This window comes from Ascaphus truei, chromosome 4 (genome assembly GCF_040206685.1).
Source record: "Ascaphus truei isolate aAscTru1 chromosome 4, aAscTru1.hap1, whole genome shotgun sequence".
Classification (NCBI taxonomy): Eukaryota; Metazoa; Chordata; class Amphibia; order Anura; family Ascaphidae; genus Ascaphus; species Ascaphus truei.
Window position 1 is genome coordinate 381086834 of NC_134486.1, and position 7819 is coordinate 381094652.

The window sequence follows — 7819 nt, forward strand, 5'->3', positions numbered from 1 at the left end:
CTGAGTCCAAACATTATTCGTAAGTCAAGGTAGTTTTTAATGTGAGGTTATAAAACGTATGCTAACATGTTAGGTGTTACTTAGGACACAGTACAATTACATAGTAACACAGCATACATTAACATGCCATTTAATAATGTGTACATTTCTTTTTAGAACATCATGGTGATGAGGATGATGAGTATGATGAGGATGACGCCGCAGAAGAGACTGAAATACAATCATGTGACCATGAAGAGGTGCCAATAGAAACTGTTGTACCGCCAAATCGTCCATCAACTTCCACATACGATGCAATTGTAGCTTCAGAGGGAAAAATAGTGGACGCAGAAAATCGTCGCCATTCAGACATGATGACAGTGCTAGAAAGGATGATTGGACTGCAGGAAGAAACAGTATCACAATTGGCACATCTCCACAGAGTCTTCATTGAAGTGCCTAAACAGTTGCAAAAAATCAACACCTCATTCGAAGCATTAGTTGTTCAGCAAACACAAGCTAATTACTGGAGAATGACTAATGTACCACAATTCAACACCTCACAGCCAGGATCTGTTCATGCAGGTCAGTTTTCACCACATTCATCTGATATTCATTCACCAGGCCCAAATGTTACCGGTCAAGTAGCAGACATTGCTGTGCAGGTTCCTGACGACATCCTACCGCTGCCATCTGTACAAATTCAGCAGCTGACACCTACAAAGGAGGCCACAAAAAGAAAACACAAGCAGTTACTACTGACCAGTTTTTGGTCAAAAACAAAAAAAGACTCACATGAAACAGACCGACCATCACTTGTGCAGTGTCTACCAACTTGCTCACATGTGTCAGTGGGCACAAGCTCTGTCGGTGAGTCACTTGCCATAAGCCCTGTCCGTGAACAGTCAGTACCCACAAGCCCTGTAGGTGAGTCACTGCCCAAAAGCCCTGTAGGTGAATCGCTGCCCAAAAGCCCTGTAGGTGAATCGCTGCCCAAAAGCCCTGTAGGTGAGTCACTGGCCACAAGCCCTGTAGGTGAGTCACTGGCCACAAGCCCTGTAGGTGAGTCACTGGCCACAAGCCCTGTAGGTGAGTCACTGGCCACAAGCCCTGCCCGTGAAGTGCCAGAGGCCACTCAAAGTGGCTCTGTTGTGCCTAAAGTTGGTGGCAAAAGAAAAAGGAAAATTCAAGAGACAACAAGCAGGCCTGTTACTCGCTCGCAAAAGGAACAAAAAAAATAAATGTTATAATTCAGAAAATATGTCTTTGGCCTTGTTTTGTTGACTTCAGATTATCTAATTACTATTGTATGTATGCTGAAGACTGTGTTGTTTCCAAACTTTCAACTATGTTCTTGTACACGTGAAGTTTTGGAAATGTTAATACTCATAATTAATTGTGTTATAAATATTTATGTTTTAATCGTCTGTTCAGTAATGGTCCACCAGGAGCCAGTTGCTAAGTTTAGAGAAGCTGCCATTGACTTTGCAGCAAAACATTGCATTTGGGTGTGTTAATTGATGTAAGAATTGCATATGCATATTAGTCACATGCAATTATAAAAACACCTAAGTAAGTGCAAACATCTTTCTTGTACGTGTACAGCAGGATTATGTGTAAATTATTACTTACCTTTGCCTTGCTTGGCCATTGTAATTTTGTCCTTTAATCATTTGTGTGTTCGCTTCAATAACATCTCAGAATGTATAATAATATATATACACACACTGAGTGTGTGTGTGTGTGTGTGTGTGTGTGTGTGTGTGTGTGTGTGTGTGTGTGTGTGTGTGTGTGTGTGTGTGTGTGTGTGTGTGTGTGTGTGTGTGTGTGTGTGTGTGTGTGTGTGTATATATATGTGTATATATATATATATATATATATATATATATATATATATATATATATATATATATATATATATAGTACTATATAGTACTATATAAACTGGTATACATGTATTTTACAAACTAATACACTTCATGCTTCCTTGTGAAAACACTATTTTAATAATACAGGCCTAATGTTTGAGAAATATCCTAAGTATGAGACTCTAACAGTATTGTGCTTAAACAAATGTTTATTACTTAATTCAATCATGTTTCTCACCATTTAAATAGGTTTCATACAAGGTATACTTAATGCCATCAATGTTGTGTGTACTCCTGCAATATTAAAAAAAATAAAATATAATATATAAATATATATATATTTTTATAAGAGAGATATATTTATATATATATATATATACACACGTATTTAAACTCATGCAGACAGGGAGTTAACCAGACTTTCACATACACACAGAAATGTAAGCGGGGAAAAAACATTTATTTTTGTAGGTGTGTGTTTTTACTGATATGCCTGGCTAAGAAATATTTTCACACAGTGGTCTTTGTTAGTTTTCAAAAAAACACTATGTGAACGCATTCAAAGTCTAGGGATGTTTTTCACAAACGAGATAAAAGAAGGAGAAATGTTTCTCCCACAGTCCCATATCACGAACCACAACTGTTAACCCAATTAGACAAACAAATCCAATTGGCGTTTGAAATAAGGAGTCAAAGTAGTTAGTTTTGTTGACCTTGACAAGGAAAAACAGGAGTTTGTTAGCCATTCAGCACATTCATTTTGATGAGCAAATAACACAGACCTGCACACAGCTTTTGTGCTACTCAGACATGGCTGATGAATTCGTTAACAATATTAATCCCCTTTTAGGGTATAAGTACATGATCTGTGAAGCCATCTTGAACAGTCGCGGACAGAAAGCAAGCACACGCCAAATCGATGATTTCATTCGAGCAAAATATCCTTATTACCAAGACCGTAAGCATGCACGGAATTTTAATTCCTCAATAAGATTCACTTTATCAAGTAATGACTTTTTTGAACGTGACCAGGATAAGCTACAACACACCTATGGTTTCTGGAAGATTGCCCCGGAAAAACAATTTCTCCTGAAAGACGGCACTTATATTGTCGTGAAAGGCATATTTATTCCTAATGGCAATAGCAATGTATCCGCTACTACTGATCCGTTTGAATCGATACGTGCTGCAATATCTGCAGCCTCCATTCCTGAAACCCACATTGTACAAGAACAAAAGTACTATGATTATGTACCAAGCCTTTCAGCTGAAAATGCATTGGAATGGGAACCCGAAGAAATGAACCTACCTCCCGACCAATTATTTGAAGAAAGCAGTGACGATTCCTATGAGCGCATCCTGGAGGAGATATGTGTCATACTGGATTCAGCGGTTGGGTTAAGCGTGGATGAAAATGCCTTGCATTTCTGGAGCGACCAGTTGCAGCCAGGCGAAGAGTTAATTCTAGAAGAATGGTAAATATAACAATCGTTATGCGTTGACTCTGCGTTTAAATTTTTTTTTTTTTTGTAACCACCATTTTCACTTTCAATGCGTGGATACAGCGTAACATTGCAGACTGCATAACATGTAGCGATCACAAACAAATTGTTTCCTAATACAATATAGTAGAACCTGAAAGAGTAGTACACATTGCTGACGGAATAAATATACGTACTTTCCTATCCCTTTAAACATATTAGCAACATTTTTCCATTACTCTAACACATACCTGTTTTGTTATCATGCAACATCTACAACATTGAAAACCGGGTCCACCACGTATGACGTGGGACCCTTGTCATGGGCCAAGGCGTCCTTAAAAAGGATTACTGATGTAAGTCCCGCCCCCAAGCGACGTGCGCGCCTCAAAGCCTATTGGCTGTCATGTTTTGTTATAGTAACGGTAACTGCAGTGTGTGATGCGTGCGGCTCAGTGTTTGTAGGCGTACCCTGGGCGTTAGCCGAATGTTAATTGAGTGGGAGGAGTGTTAGCGTGCGTTTCACGCTGGCTTAACATGACGTCACACGTATTGCATTTGCGCATTGTGTTATCGGCCGTGCTTTCTGTTCAAACACGTCTGTTTAAAAAGAATACAGATGTACTCGTTTAGAACGAATGTAGTTTCGTCTTCATTGTATTTGAAATAAAGATGTTATGTTTACTGGTATTTTCAACATGTATTGAACGCACAACGTACGCTTTGTTTTGCGCATGCGCTAACAGTTAGTGGAGCCAAGCGTGAAGTGCGTGCGCACACAAAGATGTGCGCGCACATCTTTCAGTATACAGGCAACGTTCACTTCTTATACATAGTTATGCCTGCTACAAATTTAAAGAAACATTACATACTGATGAACAGTTTTACTTCTAACATATAAGTGACTGACGTGTGTATCTACACAATCATATAGAGCTGCGTAACGCGTTGTCACGGATGCATATCTAGTAAGGTGCCATCTTTGACCATCATGTGTTTGCTGTATTTCAGAGATGTCGGGGAAGATACAATCGGATCAATGTATGATTTCAGAAGAGTCTACCTTTATATGAGATGATTGTGAGGAGGAGCCACCGACTACTATACTACATATGGAACTAATTTTATATTGCTTGCAGCGCTTATTAACAAACAATTAAAAATGTGATACCCTTATGCCTATATTGCATAAGCACTTAATTAACATAATGATGTTGCAAAAGAGTGCCTCATGAATTTTTATTGAGTGTTCTTTAATGACTACTAACATTTTATGAAATGGTGTGTTTTATATATAACAACCATTCCCACTCTGCTAACACATTTGTGTATTCTAATATGTAATGGAACGTATGACTGTCGAAACTATGTAACAATAATAATAATAATATGAGCATGTTCATGTATAGGGCTGCTAGTTGTACGCAGCGATTTACAGACACATGTTTCAGCCTGAGGTCCCTGGCCCGTGGAACGTACAAATGTTTTTTTGCCGCATGAGGCACAGGGAGATAAAGTGACTTGGCCAAGGTCACAAGGAGCCCACACCGGGAATTGAACCAGACTCCCCTGCTTCAAACTATCAGTGCCAGTGTGTGTCTTTACTCAGTGAGCCACTCCTTCTCCCAATGTAAAGGACACTTACAACCAAGTAGCCATTTATTTTTAAAATCTCTTGTTACATGGGTATGTAGATAAAATGGTTTGGGACTGTAGCAAATAATGTTACTGGCCAGATGTTATGGTCCCCTCCAATGCATGATGTTCTGAATATGACATCACCATCATGTTATGAAGTACGTTTCTGTGTATATTTCATTAACCTAACTAACTATAGTTTACTGTGTTTATTAATCGTTTAGAAATACATAGTATAGTCAATATGATGATATAAGCTACCATAATAAAGCTGGTGTTATCATTTGTCGGTGTTATACATGGATCCTACACCAATTGATACACACACAAACAATTGTCTTAAAAAGTGTGTCTATGCTAGTGATGAATGTGCTCCCGTAAGTAAACAAATAAGTACAGTTATCCCCTTTTCTCCAAACACCTCTATATTACATTAATGGAAATTATAAGGAAACATACATAAAATGTGATGAAATGTGAGTAATCATTTTGTAATACAATGCACATGAAACCTCAAGAGTAGCTAAATGCATATACATGATACAGAAAGTACATATATGTAACATTTGTGTTTAAACCAATATGTTGGGTTTTTAGTTCCAATAATTATAGGAAGATTGAGGTAGCCACATCTTATGAGAGATGTCAGCAAATATACATACCATGATCAGTCATACTGCAAATATACCTATAATGCAAAGGAACAATATATAAATTGCAAACATTGACATGCCATCTTCAGTACCGTAAAGAACACATCAAAGTGTGTATTTGGTGTTAAATGTGCAACACCATGTATATTTAATGACATTCAAAATGTAAATCAGCCTGGTGTACACATCATCTGGATGTACATGTTACACTGCACCAATAACATTGTATGTAAGCATACTAGAAGCATGAATGATTATGGGCATAATATGTGTTTTGTCTTAGCATAAGGAATAACACAATGCTAAAATATTATTGCTTTGTTACCCAAGTTGTATTCACATACACACAACTAAAGTACAATTGAAGAGGGATTATATAACCTGTGCAACAATAACATACCGGTGCCACATCCCTTTGTGCACACAGCAGAGAAAAGAAAGGTGTGCAACCCATATTCATCTGTGTCCTAACAGAAGGTTATATAAAGAAACATTATTGTTAATATAACATAATTAAACTATAAAAGTAGTACTAGGAACATATGAGTTTGTACTTACAAGAAAAAAATGAATTGATGAGATTCTGTCGTGTCTGGCCACCACTGGCTGTTTGTTCATTTTCAGCAGCTACATGGGTGGGATGCTCGTCTACCAAAGCCTCAGCTAGGTCTGACTGTACATTGTGCCTGAGTGCAACATTGTGCAAAATGCAACAGGCAAGGATAATATCAGACACTTTTTGAGGCTTGTATAGAAGAGCCCCACCAGTTCTGTCCAGACACCTAAACCTGGTCTTGAGTAGGCCAAATGTCCTCTCTATAACAGATCTTGTAGATATATGGGCTGCATTGTACCTCTCCTCTGCTTCAGTTTGAGGGTTTAGCACCGGAGTCAAGAGCCACGGCCTAATTCCGTATCCTGAGTCACCTATAATGAATGGAGCACACATAAGCTGACATTAGTGATCAAATTGTACAATGCCAACATTACTAAATCAAAATGTGTTTTGTTTTAGAACATGTAAATGTGTACTCACCCAGCAGCCAACCAGGTTCAAAATGACCCTCTTCGAACGCATGGAAGACTGAAGAGTTCCTCAGGATAGAGGAATCGTGACTGGAACCAGGGAACTTGGGTACCACATGCATTATCCTCATCGTGGCATCACATACCACCTGTACATTGAGTGAATGGTAGTGCTTCCGATTGCGGTACACATGCTCACTCTGACTAGGTGCAATCAAAGCAACATGTGTGCAATCGATTGCACCCAGCACAGATGGTATCCCTGCTATATTATAAAAGCCAGTCCTGACTTCCAGCCACTCTGTTGCCTCTGTAGGAAAATGAATATAATTCCTAGCGCGTCTATTGAGTGCATAGAGAAACTGGGTCAAGGCCCGCGAGAATGTAGATTGCGAGACCCCGCCCACTATGCCCACAGTTGTCTGGTATGACGCGGAAGCAAGATAATGTAATGAGCACAGCATTTTAACAAGCCCAGGGACTGCACGACCTCTGGCTGTGAAAAAATCTAAATCCCCCCTTATCTCCTCATAAAGAGATAAGATTGCTGCTGAACTCAAACGATAGCGACTTACAATCTCCTCCTCACTCATCCCATCTAACAGGGTTCTCTCCCTGTACAGACGCGGACGAGGCACAAGTTGTCTCCTCTGTCTTCTCCTCTGATCTCCTGTCCCTCTACCTGTCCCTCGGCCTGTCCCTCTCCCTGTCCCTGTCGTATCCGCGTCACTGTCACTGTCCCTCGGTGTGTCCCTACCTTGCCCTATATCATTCTCTTGATCAGCAAGCATGTCATAGAAAAGAATGTTCCTGCGTCTCCTAAACATTCGCAACATTTTGAAATGAGTAGCTGTGAATGAGCAGGTAATGTGCGTCCTTTAAATAGGTATGTGATGATGTCAGGTGACATAGTAAAATGCAAGGTGTTACATTAACATAATAAAGTACTTCTGTGGCAAGCTGTGTGCACTTGTTGTTCTAAGTATTTGTTGTGTGTATTCTGCAGGGAATGATGATATTTGGCAATGATGTGACGTGAAGCTTTGTACAAAGATTGCTTGCAAATAAATAGTTGCATGTGCAATGCATGTAACACTTGTGAACGCAAGAGTCAGTCATGTAATGAGACAAAAAGGCTGAGATTGACGTGGGAAAAGTTTTGTGTAACATGTGT

General features: G+C 39.3%; 1 long non-coding RNA gene across 1 annotated transcript; it reads right to left on the bottom strand.

Moving 5' to 3' along the window:
* Window positions 1-3193: 3193 nt before the first annotated feature.
* On the bottom strand, window positions 3194-7352 carry LOC142492181 (uncharacterized). The gene is made up of 5 exons (XR_012800799.1): window positions 7221-7352; window positions 6178-6305; window positions 6020-6086; window positions 5629-5654; window positions 3194-3311 (listed from the first exon to the last, which is right to left on the bottom strand). It is a non-coding gene; the product is annotated as an uncharacterized LOC142492181 (long non-coding RNA).
* Window positions 7353-7819: the final 467 nt, after the last annotated feature.